This window comes from Schistocerca gregaria, chromosome X (genome assembly GCF_023897955.1).
Source record: "Schistocerca gregaria isolate iqSchGreg1 chromosome X, iqSchGreg1.2, whole genome shotgun sequence".
In the NCBI taxonomy this organism is placed as follows: Eukaryota; Metazoa; Arthropoda; class Insecta; order Orthoptera; family Acrididae; genus Schistocerca; species Schistocerca gregaria.
In genome coordinates, this window is record NC_064931.1 from 565,375,164 (window position 1) to 565,396,186 (window position 21,023).

Sequence of the window (21,023 nt, forward strand, 5' to 3'; positions counted from 1 at the left end):
TTCTCAACCGTCTCCATGAAGCTGGGCTACGGTCTCGCACACCGTTAGGCCGTCTTCCGCTCACGCCCCAACATCGTGCAGCCCGCCTCCAGTGGTGTCGCGACAGGCGTGAATGGAGGGACGAATGGAGACGTGTCGTCTTCAGCGATGAGAGTCGCTTCTGCCTTGGTGCCAATGACGGTCGTATGCTTGTTTGGCGCCGTGCAGGTGAGCGCCACAATCAGGACTGCATACGACCGAGGCACACAGGGCCAACACCCGGCATCATGGTGTGGGGAGCGATCTCCTACACTGGCCGTACACCTCTGGTGATCGTCGAGGGGACACTGAACAGTGCACGGTACATCCAAACCGTCATCGAACCCATCGTTCTACCATTCCTAGACCGGCATGGGAACTTGCTGTTCCAACAGGACAATGCACATCCGCATGTATCCCGTGCCACCCAACGTGCTCTAGAAGGTGTACATCAACTACCCTGGCCAGCTAGATCTCCGGATCTGTCCCGCACTGAGCATGTTTGGGACTGGATGAAGCGTCGTCTCACGCGGTCTGCACTTCCAGCACGAAAGCTGGTCCAACTGAGGCTCCAGGTGAAAATGGCATGGCAAGCCATTCCACAGGACTACATCCAGCATCTCTACGATCGTCTCCATGGGAGAATAGCAGCCTGCATTGCTGCGAAAGTTGGATATACACTGTACTAGTGCCGACATTGTGCATGCTCTGTTGCCTGTGTCTATGTGCCTGTGGTTCTGTCAGTGTGATCATGTGATGTATCTGACCCCAGGAATGTGTCAATAAAGTTTCCCCTTCTTGGGACAATGAATTCACGGTGTTCTTATTTCAATTTCCAGGAGTGTAAAATGCAACTTTCTATCCCATCCTTCAGGGAATCACCTGAAGAAAGTATCCACGAAATCGGTATTCATGAATCTTTTAAATGCAAGAACTGGGGCGTAGATTTTCTACTAATGATTCGTTACTGACACAGAGCTGCTGACCTCAAAGTCACTTTGCGAAAGAACCAATTCGATGGGACACAGTGTTCAAGTCTATAAAACGAGACAATAATGTATAAAAGAAGGAAACTCGTTGAATGGTAGACCCATTTTTAGGCAGCTAAGAGGAGACCATATGGTAGATTTAGAAGAGGAAAGACGAATGTATGTGCCTCAAGGGGACTGTAACAGGTGAAAATTTGTCTTTTTTGATTGTGTACTGGCGCAATACTGTAGAGAAATGCAATATGTTATCAAAAGTATCGGGACACCCCCACAAAACATACGATTTTCATATTAGGTGCTCCAATCAGCGACCTCAGTTGTCATTAGACATCTTGAGAGAACAGAATGGGGCGCTCCGCGGAACCCGCGGACTTTGAACGTGGTCAGGTGATTGGGCGTTACTTGCATCATACGTCTGTACGCGATATTTCCACAGTTCTAAACATCCCTATGTCCACTGTCTCCGATGTGATAGTGAAGTGGAAACGTGAGGGAACACGTACAGCAAAAAAGCGTACAGGCCGACCTCGTCTGTTCAGGCGACAGCTGAAGAGGGTTGTAATGTATAATAGGCAGGCATCTATCCAGACCACCACACAGAAATTCCAAACTACATCAGGATCCACTACAAGTACTATGAAAATTTGGCGGGAGGAGAGAAAACTTGGATTTCATGGTCGCAAGGCTGTTGATAAGCCAACACATCGCGCCGGTAAATGCCAAACGACGCCTCGCTTGGTGTAAGGAGCGTAAACATTACACGATTGAACAGTGGAAAAACGTTGCGCGGAGTAACGAATTATGGTAATCACGGTATACAACGTGGCGATCCGATGGCAGGAAGTGGGTATGGCGAATGCCTGGTGAACGTCATCTGCCAGTGTGTGAAGTGCCAACAGTAAAATTCGGAAGCTGTGTTGTTATGGTGTGGTCGTGTTTTTCATGGAGGAGGCTTGCACCCATAGTTGTTTTGCGTGACACTATCACAGCACAGGCCTACATCGGTGTTATATGCACATTCTTGCTTCTCACTGTTGAAGAGAAAATCGTGGGCAGCGATTGCATCTTTCAACACGATCGAGTACCTATTCGTAATGCACGGCCTGTGGCGTAGTGGTTATACGACAATAGCAGACCTGTAATGGACTAGCCTGCACAGAGTCCTGACCTGAATCCTACAGAACACCTCTGGGATTTTGGGATCGCCGACAACGTACCAGATCTCATCGACCGACATCGATAGCTCTCCTCAGTGCAGCACTCCGTGAAGAATGGGCTGCTATTCCCCAAGAAACCTTCCAGAATCTGATTGAACGTATGGCTGCGAGAGTGGAAACTGTCATCAAGGCTAAGTGTAAAACAACACCATATCGAATTCCAGCATTACCGATGAAGGGCGCTACGAACTTGTACGTCATTTTCAGCCATGTGTCCGGATACTTCTGATCACATAGAGTAACTATTTTGTGCTATGGAAACTGAGAGATCTCTGTTTTAGCAGTATATGAAGTAACAAGCGCCTCAGAGAAAAAATAATTTAACAGCTAGGTGCTGGGCATTTCACCTACATCCACATATATTCAACGTAAGCCACCGTAAGGTGAGTGGCGGACGGTACCCTGTACCACTGCTAGTCCTTTCCCTTCCCGTCCTACTCGCATATAGCGAGGGTAAAACGACTATCTATATGCTTCAGTTTGAGCCCTAATTTCTCTTATCTGCATGGTCCCTACGCGAAATTTCTGCTGGCGGCTATGGAATAGTTCTGCAGAACGTCACCTTCAATCTCATTTGAGTTCCCGAAGCATCTCCGTAATACTTGCGTGTTGTTCGACTTTTCCAGTAACAAATCAAATAGCCCGCCTCTGAATTGTTTCGGTGTCTTCCATTAATCGGACAAGGTGGGAGACCAAAGCACTCGAGCAGTACTCAAGAACAGGTCGCACTAGCGTCCTATACGCGGTCTCCTTTACAGATGAACCACACTTTCGTAGAATTCTCCCAGTAAACCTAAGTCGATCATTCGCATTGCCAACCACAATCAACACATGCTCGTTCCATCTCATATCGTTTTGAAATGTTACGGCCAAGTATATAAACGACTTGACTGTGTCAAGTGGGACATTACTTATACTGTATCCGAACATTACAGGCTTCTTTTCGAGCTCATCCACATTTTTATACATTTAGAGGTAGCTGTCATTCATCACACCAACTAGAAATTTTGTCTAAGTCATCATGTATCCTCCTACAGCCACTCAACTTCGACACCTTACCGCGCATCACAGCATCATCAGCAGATAACTGCAGATTATTTAGGAGGAGTTTGCATGTCTGTGCGCTGTATACTGAAATTATTTCAGTAATTTAGGAGTTGCTTGCGTGTCTGCAGAGCATTATTTCAGTAATTTACAAGTAGTTTACAGGTCTGTAGGCTGTGCGGCGTGACTCCAAGCATGTCAGAGTGTGTGTTTTGTATCAGTATTATAAATATACTATCTAAAATCCATCCCTAAATAAAATGTTCCAAAATAAATAAAGTACACTCCTTCCTCTCTCCAGCAGGCCAGTGCAGGCTGAGTCATTTTCCCCTCCAAACAGCCATCTTGGGTTACGTCACAGAATGGACAACAGCGCCCTCTGGTGGCGGTACTGTGTACTAGGTCAGTTGGACTCTAGACCCCATGGTGACTACACTTTTTGGTGGTACTGCCTCTAATTGCTTAAATAAATAGTGTATGCAAAATAAAGACTTATGTCCAGCACAAGTTGAGTCCTCTTCCTGCCATTTTCTGGGATGAGGTGGCGGTCGGATGACTTAGGTTAGTGGAAGTAGCTCAACTGTCCTTTCTTTCCTACCATTTTCTAAGGTTGGTAGAGATAGCCTAATTGACCTATCTGCCCTCCAAAATTCAAACTTACCACCAGTTCCTAGGAAGAGGTGGTGGTCAGGTGACTTAGGTTAGTGGAGGTAGCCCAAGTGACCTATTTTTCTGCCATTTTCTTAGATTAGTAAAGATGTGTTGCATTGTTCTGATGGAATTTGAACTCTCAACATTTTCTGGGTGAGCTGGAGGGAAGGGGACGTTACATTATTGGAGGTAGCCCAATTGACCTATCTTCCCTCTAAAACCAACCGTCTTGGATGATGTCACATCCGCCATCTTGGATGACGTCATGCACTGTTGCCAAGTACACAGGCCGCCATCTTGGATGATGTCATCGCCGTCATCTTGGATACATCCGACAACAATGGAGAGTGGGGAAGCACTGGCCTTGTCCCCCTACTTACAAGAAGCGTAAAAGAATGTACCCGCTAATATCCAGACCAATATCCTCAACATCGGTTTGCTGCAAAATGCTTGAACATATTCAGAGTCCGAATATAATAAAAATCTTGAGACCAAGCAGCTTATGTCCACAAATCAGCAGCATGGTTCTAGAATGCATCGCACGTGCGAGTCTCAGCTTGCCCTTTTCTAAAATGGAGGGCAACAGGGAGATTCCATATTTCTAGATTTGCGGAAAACACTTGACACAGTGCATCACTAAAGGCTGATAACGAAGGTACGAGTATATAGAGTGGTTTCTCTGATATATGTGTGACTTAAAGACTCCTTTAGTAACAGAATCCAGTAAGTTGTCCACAATGGCAAGTGTTCGTCAGAGAAAACACACTCTGACATGCTTGGAGTCACCCCGCACAGCCTACAGACCTGTAAACTACTTGTAAATTACTGAAATAATGCTCTGCAGACACGCAAGCAACTCCTAAATTACTGAAATTATTTCAGTATACAGCACACAGACATGCAAACTCTTCCTAAATAAGGCAGAACACTGATGTGCAGACACGAAATCAACTCGTAAACTGTCCAATCAATGCATAGCACAGCCTACAGACCTACTCACAATTATAGTGCAACAGACACGCAAACAACATGTGCAGGCACCACTCGCCGCCCCTTGTCCACTGGAGCACGGAGGACGCTACCGCTTACACCCCCAGAAGTCGGGATGCACCAGCAGCTGCCAAGCCACGCACAGGTGCCCGTTTGCATCCCTCATGCATGAGACAGCGGCATCCCTTTCATACTTTACACCTGAGAAATTCCTCTTGAAATACGTGATCACCCAGGCACCACTGTTGACGTGATCGGATGGGAGAGAAGACCTATTTGTAGAGTGCAGATGCTCCAAGGGCGAACACGCTTCGACGCTGCCACAAGCCACCACTGGACGCAGGTCATCACGAGCCATTGCTCTCATGCCTCTGCTGCCTACAGTGAGCAGGTGAAAGTTGGGTATATTTTTGAATATACATTTACTGGTCTATGAGTGTTATACTGACATCACAGAACTCTGAGATGCGCTCACGCTGGTCCCATATAAGAGATGCCTCTGGGCATCACGTGTGTTTACCATTGCTAATGTGACACATGTGGATACTGACGTCACAGAATAGCACTCGGTGCTTTGTTGCTAGCGATCCTAACGGGACATATGGGCTGCATCTAGCTGTGCATGCGTACCCAGCATGGCTGATGCATCATGCGAAATGTTCATCCTGCTATCAGTATACATCTCAGAAACGTTAAACGTTCTCACCACTACCAACGTGTGCACGCTCAGAAAAACACCGTTAATCATAAAAGCATTGCTGTTGTTTGGTAGGAGATCACCCTCTAAGCACAGACGGGTGGGGGAATCAGAACAATTGGGCAAACAGAATTCTGTCTTACAGAAGAGAAAATTCCTGGAATTTTCGGTATCCTACAGCTACAAGTCTGGAGATGTACTAACGCCATGGTGGCAGATGAGTGACGGCTCCCCTGCCAGAGATGGATGGTCTGCTTCAACCTGTCTTTGAACGCTTGCCTTCTCAGAACTTTCTGTACATATCTTGCCTCCACCTTTTTCGAATCAGTTTGTAGATGCTCATATGTCCCGGCACAAAGGATGTCTTGTGAATGAATAGAGCATTATGATTGTATTTTGTACAGATCACCATATTGCACCGACAATTAAACAATGAAAAGGGGCCTACAGATCGTCAAGTACAGAAGGACTTATACTCAATTACAGTGCTCTCCCACTGAGTACTGGAACTTGAATATTAGAGCGCGGAACAGCTCTTCAACCCAGCAATATATCACCACGTATCATGTCGATGTAGTCACACTCAGAACTGTTCTACAAATTCGGGCCCGTTCCCCCACGGCACAAATCCCGTACTGTTTCTGGTTCACACCTGCTTTCTTGCTTTTTCTACACCCATCTCCAGACTCTGGGATTACAAGAACACATGTATTTTCGCATGGTTTGCCATAATCTTATGCCATTTTCAAGGTACTTCTTGATGTCAAGCACTCAGCAGTATCCTAACAATCGCTTGTGCAACATAATTCCGAATATGTAGACTAGAAATTATTTCTCTACAAACCCAAAACTTTAGCTAGGTGGGGCATGCTGTGAACCACTGACTAACTAAAAACTTGTCACGTCTGCGAAGACATTTACGCCGAAACTAGAAAAAATTAGAGAAAACTGATATTTCCACTCGCGAATACCGACGTCAGTGATGTAGCAGATTCCAAATCATCCCTATAATTTACAAGGTCAACTAAGGTGTTTCTCATGTCTAGAGAACCGGCAAACCTGTCTTCCACATGATAGACGCACACACGACAATTGACCTTCTATCAACTAAATAAAGGCGCGAAATGTGCAGAAGCAGTCAACCGAACAATTTACATAGGAGAGAATAATGATCCAGTGCAAATACAACTCCATATTCAATCTTCTCAAATTTCCACGCGATCACGAAAGTATCCAACACACACAAAGTATTAGTTTTCTATTCGGTCGTCTAGAGGACAACATGGTTAAGTCATCTACATTATTACACTTCACAGTCCTCTCCATTTGGACAGCTCCTACCGTTAATGGGAATCGTGGATCATCCCCGCACAGGTCGCTGGCACTGCAGGCCAAGCATGCACAGGTAGAATCATCATCCTAAGAAATCGGTCACATATATATTTTATCCCTGTACATAAATCTAAATGTTACGATTGTGGTCTAAGTTGAACGACATAGCTGTATCTCTGGCAATAGAAATATCAGTACCATTCTTATGATTTGACATACTCTTCCCTTTGCGATCACAGTATTCGACATCAAATCCATACCTTCCTTACGAATGGACATAGTCATTATCTTTGCACATGTCGGAACACAAACACATACTTTATAAGCCTGATGCTCAGGGCGAACCTATCACACACCCCCTACTACTAAGTATAATATTTCGCCAATAACTGATCGCTGGTGATATGAAATAATACTGACCGAAAATCAAAGCTGGGTGGACATGTCTCATAAATTTTTGTTGCGAGTGCTACCACCGTGTCTTAGAAATAGAGGCGTTCAGCCTGACCAGGTTGCCTCCAAACACGTCTCCTACGATTCTCTGCTTGAAGGCATATGCGACACTCATCAGTGAAGCGAACATGATGCCAGTCCTGAGCTGTCCATTCGGCGTGGTGTTGAGTCCATTTGTACCGCGCTGCATGGTGCCATGGTTGCAAAGATGGACCTCGCTATGGACGTTGGGAGTGAAGTTGCGCATCATGCAGCCTGTTGCGCACAGTTTGAGTCCTAACACGACGTCCAGCGGCTGCACGAGAAGCATTATTGAACATAGTGGCGTTGATGTCAGGGTTCCTCCGAGCCATAATCTATAGGCAGCGGTAATCCACTGCAGTAGTAGCCCTTGGGCGTCCTGAGCGAGGCATGTCATCGACAGTTCCTGTCTCTCTGTGTCTCCCAGTGTCCAAACACCATCGCTTTGGTTCACTCCGAGACGCCTGGACACTTCCCTTTTTGAGAGCCCTTTCTGGCTCAGAGTAACAATGCGGACGCGATCGAACTGCGGTATTGAGCTTCTATGCATGGCTGAACTACAGACAACACGAGCTGGCACTAATATGCTGTTGGACCCCCTCCATCCAATAGGCGCTGCTCATGCATGGTGGTTTACGTCTTTGGGAGGGTTTAGTGACTGTGTCTGTGTTACAATATCCACAGTCAACGTTTATATTCAGGAGTTCTTGGAACTGGGCTGAGGCAAAACATTTTTTGATGCGTTTACATTAATATGAACACCGTTAAAATAGGCACCCACTTTAGTAATGTAGAAGTGCGAGAATAATTAGATGAAGTTTATCAAGACAATACCTTTAGTAACTGTATTCTCGATTGTCATCGCTGATAGATTGGCCTGTTTAGCTAAATGGTTCAAATGGCTCTGAGCACTATGGGACATAACATCTGAGGTCATCAGTACCGTAGAACTTAGAGCTACTTGAACCTAACAAACCTAAGGATATCACACACCTCCATGCCCAAGGCAGGGTTCGAACCTGCGACCGTAGCAGTCGGGCGATTCCGGACTCAAGCGCCTAGAACCGCTCGGCCATCGCGGGCTGCTGTTTAGCGAAATGTCACTACATCACATTACTTCAGCTCCAACACCTCTTGACATTTTCATACATGACCAAACCGCAGTAAAATACATGAGCTGAAAGAGACTGAAATTGAATATATTATGGAGAGCCCAATGCATCATCTCTACTTGAGTTTGACACTTCCGGGAAACAGTTTTGCAACACCTCACAGCACCATCTTCACAAAGCTTCTATTTTGCTCTTATTCCACAAGCTGTTAAGTACTATTACTTTGGAGCACCACCGGAGTACAGTCACTGCCACAGTATATGCATAGAACTATCTTCCGCCAGGAAATCTATTGATATTGTTGTCACCTTAGCATATAACAAGCCAGCCAGGGCTCCAAAGCCAAACGTCAAACTGTGCGCGAATCACACACTGACGTGATAGCCACAACATTTGCGCTGACTCTGGTCCGTAACTGTCACTCCCCACTTCCTACTTCACTCTCACTAAACATACACCTCGCTCGCCACCGATGTACCTTGACTCGCAGGAAAAAGTAGTACCAACAACAAGTGGAGTGCCAACCACGGACCACTGAGGGTCTTTAAGATCTCTTTCGAAGTCCTACCAGGTTATGTGATGGCAGTATTCAAACCATATGGTCACATGGTACGACACCTGGCTGAATAGTGGCAAAACTTTTGAGATGTACTATGTCTTGTACCGTGTGCAGCAAATTAATATTGAATACACGAATCACATGCCATCCTATCTAGTTGTCGTGGTCTGCAGGGCTGTCGTCATGTACAGTGGATAGCCATGTACTTGTACAGGTTCTGACGATGAGGGCCATGTTCACTTAGCGTGTATCCAATGCAGAATACTTCACACACAGGTCGGTGACGTTGCACCCCCTGCGATGCCCATTGCACTCCCCCTCACCTGCACAGCAGCTATGAAAGCGACAGACGTCCTTGCGTAACACCAACACGTCCTACCACTGTCGACGGTCGATGAGATTGCAATGGGCCATACACGTCCTTCCACATTTTCTTCAATTGAACTGCCTAAGGAAAATGACCACTCGCAGCTACAGGCAGACCTTCTTGAGAAGATGGATGTTGAACCAGGATTTGTAAAGACTTCTGCTTTTTTCCAACAGTGTCAGATGACTGCTACCCACATGCCAACAAGGAACAATGGTCCCCGCAAAAATCCAAGAAGCTGTGCTGTATGCCATTTGATGATTACCTTATTTGGATGCATGAACAGCATAAGGACCTGCCATGAGATGACGCAAAGGACTCTACTACCCATGCCATATGTAGACTTACCCCCTCCCTACAACTGTAGCCTCTCTGTGCCATCACGAAGTCACAGTGACTACTGTACCTGTGCCCGCCACCGACAGTCCACTTCCTGCTGCTGAGCTTGCACATTATATCTCCACTGACAGTACTTTTCAGCGAATGCCTGGTGACACATCTGACTCTTTGGCAGATGACACCGAGGATGAATCAGAGCACCCCATGGGTGCTGAGGGCAGGGGTGCCTCCTTGCCTGTGCCCAGCGCCATTCTATCACAGTGACTGCAGCTGTACTGGCAGCTGTATTTGCTGGTGGTCGTAAAAGCTGTATCAAACACTGTCCTGGATAGGGTAGCTGATCAAACTTGCCACCAAGCAACAATTAATTTCAGTAACATACATACACATCATTAGCTGGTCATGCCCCAGGACATGCTCAGTGCTACAGACATTGACACTGCTCTCCTTCAGGAGCTGCATGTTGAAGATTTCACAGGACTATTCGGCTACACAGCTTGTGTCTCACATGCATCTGCCACTGGTAGTGGAGTGGCAGACCTCCTCCACGAAGGTATACTTGCTGAAGACATCGAGTATCTCTCTGACGTCTGACTATCCAAGGAGTCACCTGTCCACATGTCTGGATTGGGTCGGCACCATCAAGGATCTACCTTCTTCAGGGATGCGTTCATGACCATCTTTATTGGATGACAGGACACCTTGGTACTGGGAGGGGATTGCAACTGCGTCCAGGAGCCCAAGGATCAGTTACTGTGTCACACTCAGTGTGCCGAGCTTGCCACAAATATCAATAACCTCCAGCTTGTGGACTTGTTGGAACATGTTCATTGTGATCAGTCTGGCTTTGTGCACTGTACTAACCATTCATCTGGCTGTATTGATCGTGTTTACATCTTGCGCTCCATTGTCAGGGGGACAACTATGCCACAATACGGCCTGTAGTGTTTTCTGACCACGTGGACTATATGTGTGCCATCACCACAGGTTGTCAGTGGCACGAACCGGCAGTGGTTAATGGAAGTTGAATTCCGGCCACCTTGCTTGTCTGGAATGTAGGCGGCTCATAGAGGACTCCTGTTCTCGCCAGTGTCGTGCCTACCAGTGTGCCCTTTCGTGGTGGTTACTCAGCACCACGTCTGCCCTCTGGATGACCTTGATAGGCTGTGGTAGAGACGTGATGACATGGAGGCGACACTCCACAGACTTCTATTACAGCATTCTATGGGGTTGTTCCACACTGCCGTAGTCACCAGCACAGCACATGATGGTGAATCATGCCAAAGCCTAGATCGCCACGTTCAAACGCCGCCACCTTGAGGGAGTGATTGACATGGTGTGCATTCAAGACAGAGTGGTTCAGGAAGGACCATCCATGGGATCGTCTGTGTACCGTATCACTGCAGGAAGACGACACCAGATAAGAGTCTTGATCTGTGTTGTCACGACAGACGATGGACGGCACCTAGATACTCATCACAATATAATGAATGCCCTTCATGCCCACTACACTAGGCCAAGCTCAGAGCATAGCCATTCCCCGGAGGTGATTGCAGAGGGCTCTCAGTTCACTTTTGACTTTATCATTCTGGCTGCAGCGATGGATTTGATTGAAGATGTAACTGAGGCAGAGGTGCTTGAAGTGATACATATTAGAGCTGCTTATACGCCACTGGGATCCAGCCTTCCTCTGGAGTTTTGCCAGGCTTTCCAGCAGTTTCTGGCGCCAGTCTGGGCGGACATCTGCCACAATCTGCTGTCTCCCATGGTGCAGCTCCCTGGATCCTTCCTAGAAGAACTGATCGTACCCACACATAATGATCTGTGATTAACACCGCTTGACATTTCTCAACAGTGACACGAAGATCTTCACTCGAGTGCTGGCGGAGCGTCTGTTATGTCATTTCACAGGAACAGGCATAGTTAGGAGGCGATCATAACTTCCTCACTCTACTCTGTCAGTGTCATGACATAATTGCACTTGCTTGGTCTCACCAAATGCCTGTAATCTTCTCCGCCTTCGACTTTACCAGGCCTTTGATGGGGTCGACCACCCTTTTTTTTGACGGCGTTAATATGACCAGTAGAGTACCTGGACTCCAACGTACAGGTAGTGATGCGTCTTCTTCGCTGTGCGACGTCAAGGGTGCTGTACAATGGCCGTCTCACGCAATCGATCCTCATTCAGCGCTCGGTGAGACAGGGCTGTCCTCCCTTAACTATACTGTACATCTTCGCTTTGGAGCCGCTCCTCTGTGACCTCCGACAACGCGTGACTGGAACGACTCTCGGTGGACAAACTTTTGATGTATTGCCTACGCCAACGATCTGGTACTCTTCACCTGTGTCGGTGATAATATCCGCGTAGGGCAGTAGTCTCGTTGTTGTTGTTGTTGTTGTTGTGGTCTTCAGTTCAGAGACTGGTTTGCTGCATCTCTCGATGCTACTCTATCTTGTGCAAGCTTCCTCTTCTTCAAGTAACTACTACACCCTACATCCCTCTGAATCAGCTTAGTATATTCATTTCTTGGTCTCCCTCTACGATTTTTACCCTCCACGCTGCCCCCCCCCCCCAATACTTAATTGGTGACCCCTTGATGCCTCAGAACACCTCTTACCAACCGATCCCTTCTTCTAGTCAAGTCGTGCCACAAGTTCCTCTTCTCCCGAGTTCTATTCAGTACCTCCTCATTAGTTACGTGATCTACCAATCTAATCTTCAGCATTCTTCTGTAGCACTACCTTTCGAATGTTTCTATTCTCTTCTTGTCTAAACTATTTAACGTCATGTTTCACATCCATACGTGGCTACGCTCCATATAAATACTTCCACAGAAGACTTCCTGGCACTTAAATCTATACTCGATGTTAACAAATTTCTCTTCCTCAGAAACGCTTTTCTTGCCATTCCTAGTCTATATTTTATATCCTCTCTACTTCGACCATCATCAATAATTTTGCTTCCCAAATAGCAAAACTCATCTACTACTTTAAGTGTCTCATTTCCTAATGTAATACTCACAACATCGCCTGATTTAATTAGACTACATCCCATTATCCTCTTTTTGCTTTTGTTGATGTTCATCTTATATGCTCCTTTCAAGACACTGTCCATTCCATTCAACTGCTCTTCCAGGTTGCTTCCTGTCTCTCACAGAATTACAATGTCATCAGCAAATCTCAAAGTTTTTACCTCTTGTCCATGGATTTTAATTCCTACTCCAAATTTTTCTGTTGTTTCCTTTACTGCTTGCTCAATATACAGACTGAATAACGTAGAGGCTAGGCTACAACCCTATCTCACTCCCTTCCCAACCACTGCTTCCCTTTCATGCCCCTCGACTCTTATAACTGCCGTCTGGTATCTGTACAAGTTATAAATAGCCTTTCGCTCCCTGTATTTGATACCTGTCACCTTCACAATTTCAAATAGGGTATTCCAGTCAACATTGTCAAAAGCTTTCTCGAAGTCTACAAATGCTAGAAACGGAGGTTTGCCTTTCCTTAGTCTGTCTTCTAAGATAAGTCGTAGGGTCAGTATTGCCTCACGTTTTCTAACGTTTCTACGGAATCCGATCTGATCTTCCCCAAGGTCAGCTTCTACCAGTTTTTCCATTTGTCTGTAAAGAATTCCTGCCAGTATTTTGGAGCCGTGGCATATTAAGCTAATAGTTCAGTAATTTTCACAGCTGTCAGCGCCTGCTTTCTTTGGGATTGGAGTTATTATATTCTTCTTGAAGCTTGCTCACCAGATTGTAGAGCTTTGTCATGGCTCGCTCTCCCAGGGCTATTATAGTTTTAATGGAATGTTGTGTACTCTAGGGGCCTTATTTCAACTTAGGTCTTTCAGTACTCTGTCAAATTCTTCACGCAGTATCATATCTCCCATTGCATCTTCACCTATGTCCTCTTCCATTTCTATAATATTGCCCTCAAGTACATCGCCCTTGTATAGACCCCGTATATCCTCCTTCCACCTTTCTGCTTTACCTTCTTTGCTTTGAACTGGTGTTCCATCTGAGATCTTGATATTCATACAAGTGATTCTCTTTACTCCAAAGACCTTTCTAATTTTCCTATGGGCAATATCTGTTTTACCCCTTGTGATATATGCCTCTACATCCTTACATTTTGTCCTCTACCCATCTCTGCTTAGCCATTTTATACTTACTGTCGGTCTCATTTTGAGACGTTTGTATTCCCTGTTGCCTGCTTCATTTACTGTATTTTTTTTATTTTCTCCTTTCATCAAATAAATTCAATATATCTTCTGTTACCCAAGGATTTCTACTAGCCCTCGTCTTTTTACGTACTTGATCCTCTGCCGCCTTCGCTATTTCATCTCTCAAAGCTATCCATTCTTCTTCTACTGTATTTATTTTTCCTGTCCCTGTCAATCGTTCCCTAACACTCTCTCTGAAACTCTCTACAACTTTTTGTTTTTTCAGGTTATCCAGTTCCCATCTCTTTAAATTCCCACCTTTTTGCTGTTTCTTCAGTTTTAATCTATAGTTTATAACCAATAGATTGTGGTCAGAGTCCACATCTGTCCCTGGAAATATCTTACAATTTAAAATATGGTCGCTAAATCTCAGTCTTACCATTATATAATCTATCTGAAACCTTCCAGTGTCTCCAGGTCTCTTCCTCGTATACAACCTTCTTTCGTGATTCTTAACCCAAGTGTTAGCTATGATTAAGTTATGCTCTGTGCAAAATTGTACTAGGCGCCTTCCACTTTCATTCCTTACCCCCATTCCATATTCACCTACTTCTTTTGCTTCTCTTCCTTATCCTACTATCGATATCCAGTCCCCCATGACTATTCAATTTTCGTCTCCTTTCACTGACTGAATAATTTCTTTTATCCCATCATACATTTCTCCAATCTCTTCGTTATCTGTGGAGCTAGTTGGCATATAAACTTGTGCTACTGTGGTAGGCGTGGGCTTCGTGTCTGTCTTGGCTAGAACAGTGCATTCACTATGCTGTTTGAAATAGGTTATCCAAGTTCCTATTTTTTGTTCATTATGAAACCCACTCCTGCGTTACCGTTATTTGATTTTGTATTTATAACCCTGTATTCACCTGACCAGAAGTCCTGTTCCTCCTGACACCGAACTTCACTAATTCCCACTATATATAACTTTCCCTTTTTAAATTTTCTAACCTAACTGCCCGATTAAGGGATCTGACATTCCACGCTCCGATCCGTAAAACGCCAGTTTTCTTTCTCCTGATGACGACGTTCTCCTGAGTAGTCCCCGCCCGGAGATCCGAATGGGAGACTATTTTACCTCCGGAGTATTTTACCAAAGAGGACGCCATCATCATTTAACCATACAGCAGAGCTGTATACCCTGGGGAAAAATTACGTCTGTAGTTTCCCCTTGCCTTCAGCCATTCGCAGTACCAGTGTAGCAAGGCCGTTTTGGTTAATGTTACAAGGTCAGATCAGTCAATCATCCAGACTGTTGCCCCTGCAACTACTAAAGAGGCTGCTGCCCCTCTTCCGGAACAACACGCTTGTCTTGCCTCTCAACAGATACCCCTCCATTGTAGTTGCACCTACAGTACGGCTACACTGAGGCACTCCCTACCAACGGCAATGTCCTGGTCTTGCGGGGAGGGGGGGGGAGGGGGGGAAGGGGGGCTAGTAGTCTCAGCTTCCGAAAATCACGTGTCGTGGTCTGCTCTGTAGGTGAGGGGCTGGCGATCAGGTGTGTCGTCTCCTACTAGTAAGTGACACGATACGTTTCTTGGGCACTGATTTCACACTTAAACTACGGCGCATGATAGCCCTCAACTACATTCGTCTATTAAATCAGATCAGAGCAGAGCTAACTAATCATTGTCTTAGGACTCTAGGAATCCTCCAATGGACGCGATATGCAAGTCTATTTTTCGTCGCGCATCCACCATGTTGTGCAGACCCTTCCAATCCCACCACTCCTGGCCCGCCGCATGCTAGCAGCCTTGGGAGCCTTCGTTAGTATTGACATGCTCTCTGAGATCCGCTATGAATCTCTCATCCTTCCAAGGGACAGAGGGGTTTGGGACTTTTCCGTGTTTAGGACAGCTGCGGCGACGTTGTCCGACGTGTCTTACAAGCAGTAGCTGGAGGGCTCCGTGCTGATCTCTCTCTCTCTCTCTCTATTCCTCGATGCTTTTATCTGACATGCCAGCGCCTTTCTTCTACACTGGCCAATTCTTCCTTGAACAGGACAGATGCGGCGACGTTGTCCGACATGTCTTACAAGCCAGTAGCTGGAGGGCTCAGTGCTAATCTCTCTCTCTCTCTATTCCCCGATGCTTTTATCTGACATGCCAGGGCGTTTCTTCTACACTGGTCAATTCTTCCTTGAACTAAGTTGAATCTGCACCGCCCTATTACCAGCACGCTTGGCATCAAACAAGGCAATACACACCAACCAGTCGAAGAGGGCAAAAAACGTGACTGAAGGAAAATAACCCCACAAAGAGTGGAGTATTGGGTGGTATGCAATGAAAGCCGCCGCCGCTTTTGATACCATTGTTCAGTCCGCTTGGTACATAACGGGTAACGGGAACGAGGTGTGCTAGTCTCGCCTATACCAAATTCACCTCGCACGCTCTCCATAATGTGCCGCCATGGATAAGAATGACCTGTTGATCGGCGAATGATGTTTGGCATTTGGCGCGCCAGATGTTGGCTTTCCCCACACACGTCACTCCCGACAGGATAACTGTAAATCACTCCTCTTCCCAGACAAGGCGTATTACTGGAGAGCAAAAACTAATTCTGTGATACGGATATGCGGCCACTCGGTCAACTACAGTCCTAGATTTTTGGCACCACTTAAACGAACGACATTGCACGGTCGTACGGACCCCAAGTACAAGCAATCTTTCTCATATTTTCTCTAGAACGGGTTTCATAGCCCGCCTCCCAGCTGTATTGTGCATGACAGGGGAAGTTGAACAAGGAACTCTTTTTGCTAGGATTAAACTACCTACGGCGACTACATTTCTACAAGAAGACAGGCATCGACATCTCCGCAGTGAGTAGCACCATTGAGTGGTCTCACATCGTAACAAGAGGAACTCTTTTGTTTCTGGTCCTGTTTGGTAGCTGAGGAGGACTGGCTTTCATTTACCTTCCTTTTAGTATTACGAGGAATGTCGTAACACAAGCTTTTGAAACACATTGATGATGGTCAAAAGCAAATTATTTTCTCCTTTTCTTTGATGAAGTTGGATCCCGTGCCCTCCACCTGCTTAGTTATGAGGAGGAGAACGGGACATTGTGGCCAGACCTGGGGTTGTGTGCGATACCTGCCGATTTTACCCCTACCTCCCCCCCCCCTTCCCTTTTGACGACCCCCAAAAAATGTCCTGCACTTTCACAGGAACCATCCCGGCATTTACCTCAAGCGATTTAGGGAAATCACAGAAAAACTAAATCAGGATGGTCGGACTCAGGTCTGTACCGTCGTTCAACCGAATGCGAGTCCAGGTACTAACCACAGGGTCACCTCGTTCGGTTGTTCTTTCGGACATGCACCCAATTCTTCATGGAGTGCTGCACTGAGGAGAGGTATCGATGTCGGTCGGTGAGGCCAGGCACGAAGTCGGGGTTAGAAAACATCCCAAAGGTGTTCTATAAGATTAAGGTCAGGACTCTGTGCAGGCTAGTCAATTACAGGGATGTTATTATCATGTAACCACTCCGCCACGTGCCATGCATTATGAACAGGTGCTCGATCTTGCTGAAAGGTGTAATCGCCCTCCCCGAAATCCTCTTCTACAGTCGAAACTGTCAAATGGCTCTGAGTACTATGGGACTGAACTGCTGAAGTCATCAGTCCCCTAGAACTTAGAACTAATTAAACCTAACTAACCTAAGTACATCACACACATGCATGCCCGAAGCAAGATTCGAACCTGCGACCGTAGCGGTCCTCTGCTTCCAGCCTGTAGCGCCTAGAACCGCGCCGGATTCAACAGTGGATAGCAAGAAGGTGCTTAAAGCATCATTTTACACCTGTGCTGTGATAGTGTCAAACAAATGAACAATGGGTGCATCTCCCTCCCCCCCCCCCCCCCCAACCCATGGAAAACACGACAACACCATAACAACACCGCTTCCGAATTTTACTATTGGCACTACACACGCTGGCAGATGACATTCACCGGGCATTCGCCATACCCACACCCTGCCATCGGATCGCCAACTCGTGTACCGTGATTCGTCACTCCACACAACGTTTTTCCACTGTTCAATCGTCCAGTGTTTACGCTCCTTACACCAAGCTAGGCGTCGTTTGCCATTTACCGGCCTGATGTGTGGCTTATGGGCAGTCGCTTGACCATGAAATCCTATCCAAGTTTTCTCACCTCTCACCAAACTGTCATAGTACTTGCAGTGGATCCTGATGCAGTTTGGAATTTCTGTGTGATGGTCTGGATAGATGTCTGCCTATTACACATTACGACCCTCTTCAACTCTCGGCGGTCTCTGTAAGTCAAGTTGTTCAAATGGCTCTGAGCATTATGGGATTTAACATGAGCCCCCAACAATTTGGAACTACGTAAACCTAACTACCCTAAGGACATCACACACATCCATGCCCGAGGCAGGATTCGAACCTGCGACTGTAACGGTCGCGCGCTTCCAGACTGAAGCGCCTAGAACCGCTCGGCCACATCGGCCAGCCTCTGTCACTTACCAGACGATGTCGGCTTATAAGCTTTAGTGACGTACGTGTCCATCACATTTCCACTTTACTATTATATCGGAAACAGTGGACCTAGGGATGGTTAGGAGTGTGGAAATCTCACATAGAGACGTATGACACAAGTCACACCCAGTCGCCTGACCACGCTCGAATCCGTGAGTTCCGCGGAGCGTCCCATTCTGCTCTCTCACGATGTCTAATGACTACTGACGTCGCTGGTATGGAGTACCTGGCAGTAGGTGGCAGCACAATGCACCTAATACGAAAAACGTATGTTTCTGGGGGTGTCCGGATACTTTTGATGACATAGTGTATTTCCATTGCGTGAGGGCTGCCAAACTAGCTGCTCAAGACGGTTTTCAGCAAACATGTGCACAAGTATCTGTAGTCCCATGTTGTATAAATAGAATGGCACTGCCGCTAGTCAAAGGCTTGAAGAAAATAAATACCGACAGCCATAATTTTATTAACTATTTTATTGGACTACTAACAGTCCAATAAATTAATTAATAAAATTACGGCTGTCGGTATTTATTTTCTTCAAGTTTTCACAAGTACTTCTCAACACGATCTGTCTATACCCCCCACAAGGAATAGACGGCCTACTCTACACGCGGTAGGTTGAAGTCGCCTCCAACTAGTATTGTAACATCTGGGTACTTATGCGCTACTGGCCATAGACTTTCTTTGAATGATTTTAGAACTGTCACAGCTGAATCGATTGACCAGTGAAAATATCCAACAATTAACTTTGTTTCACCTGCACCTTTTATACGAGACCAGATAAATTCTTCTGTCACACTCAGCTTCGATCTCAATAGATATAATAGTTTTATGAACTGCAGTGTACATTTCCTCTCCTATGGCGTCTAATCTGTCTCGCCGATGTACGTTCCATGACTATGACTCACTAAGTACCTCAGAGCTTCCTACTTCGGGTTTCAGCCAGTTCTCGGTCCCTTACATACCGAGTGCTCATTGGCTTCCTTTGCACCTCTGAGTGCTATCTGCCTAAGCGGCTCCATGACGCGCTTAACGTTTGACTCCAGACTGTCCCCTCAATTATTGCAGTTCTCTGCAAGAATGAGCCGGCCGGAGTGGCCGAGCGGTTCTAGGCGGTACAGTCTGGAACCACGCGACCGCTACGGTCGCAGGTTCGAATCCTGCTTCGGGCATGGATGTGTGTGATGTCCTTGGGTTAGTTAGGTTTAAGTTGTTCTAAGCTCTAGGGGACTGATGACATCAGGAGTTAAGTCCCATAGTGCTCAGAGCCATTTGAACCATTTTGCAAGAATGACTGCTTAAATGTTTTTGTGAACGCCGTAATTATTCTGATTTTGTCTACGCGATTCCTAAGGGAGCGGTACTTATGCAGTTTTACTGTATTCCAAGAGTCCTCAATCAATGCTCGTTCTTGAAACTTAAGTAAGCTTTCGGGGGATAGTAGGCTTGCATCTCTAAAGCCTATCTGGTCACTGTTTTCAGAATTTCCGTGACGTTCTCATATGAGTCAAACAAATACTGAGACCTCACTTGCTGTCCTGTGTAAACGTTAAATATCCTGGTAGTAGTACCTATTATGGGTCCCATACACTTTAGTAGTATTCTAGGGTGAGTCACATGGGTAAAGTCTTCTTTGTAGACTGAGTGCATTTTCCCAGTATTCTCCCAATGTGTGGCACTTGTCTTGCCTTCAACTGACTCTAAATGATTATTCCAATTGATACCCCTACAAATTGTTGCACTCTAGAATTTGTATGAGATGAATGATTCCAGTTGTGACTCAATGATACTGAAATAATATGAAATTATGCTTTGTGAAGTGTGTAATTTTACATTTCTGGACATTTAAAATGAGATGCCAATCGCTGCACCATTTTGAAGTCTTGTCAAGATCTGAGTTACAATTTGTGCAATTTTTTAGACGGAACTTCGTTATAGATAACTACATAATCTGCAAAATGACAGAGGTTTAAAGGAGTCATTTAGCTTCGTACCCCCCTTCATAATTTTATATTTCCCTGACTTCCTACAGTTTCAGTCAATATTTATTTCAGGTACATTTCTGTCTGTCAAGTGCCGATGCTTGGCAGAGGGTTTCTTCTGGACGTTTCATTTTGTTTTATTTTCCATTTAGTTACTGGAATCATCAGCCCCATTCCTCTCCATATGCCAAGTCCCACTGTAGTCACCTGCATGAGATGAGAGCGTAGCGCCATAAATTCGAGTCAGAGACACTCCCCTTCTTTCTCTCTCTGGTAGCTGCAGGAGAGTTCGTTGGCTTTCTTTATGCCTCACTGGAACAGGTCTCTAGGCAGAAACGATCCTTCCCGTCGTGTTTAAACTCGAGTCCTTTTATGGGGGCTGTAGAATTACTAGCAGAGCTTTCAGAACTTTCTGTAGCTTTTCTCTGTTCGGAAAGAACCTATTTTCCTACCGCTCTGGCTGACTTACCAGCCGACGCTTTTTAACAAACTTCTGGGCTTGGCTTGTTGCCACCCCTCCATAAAGAACTGA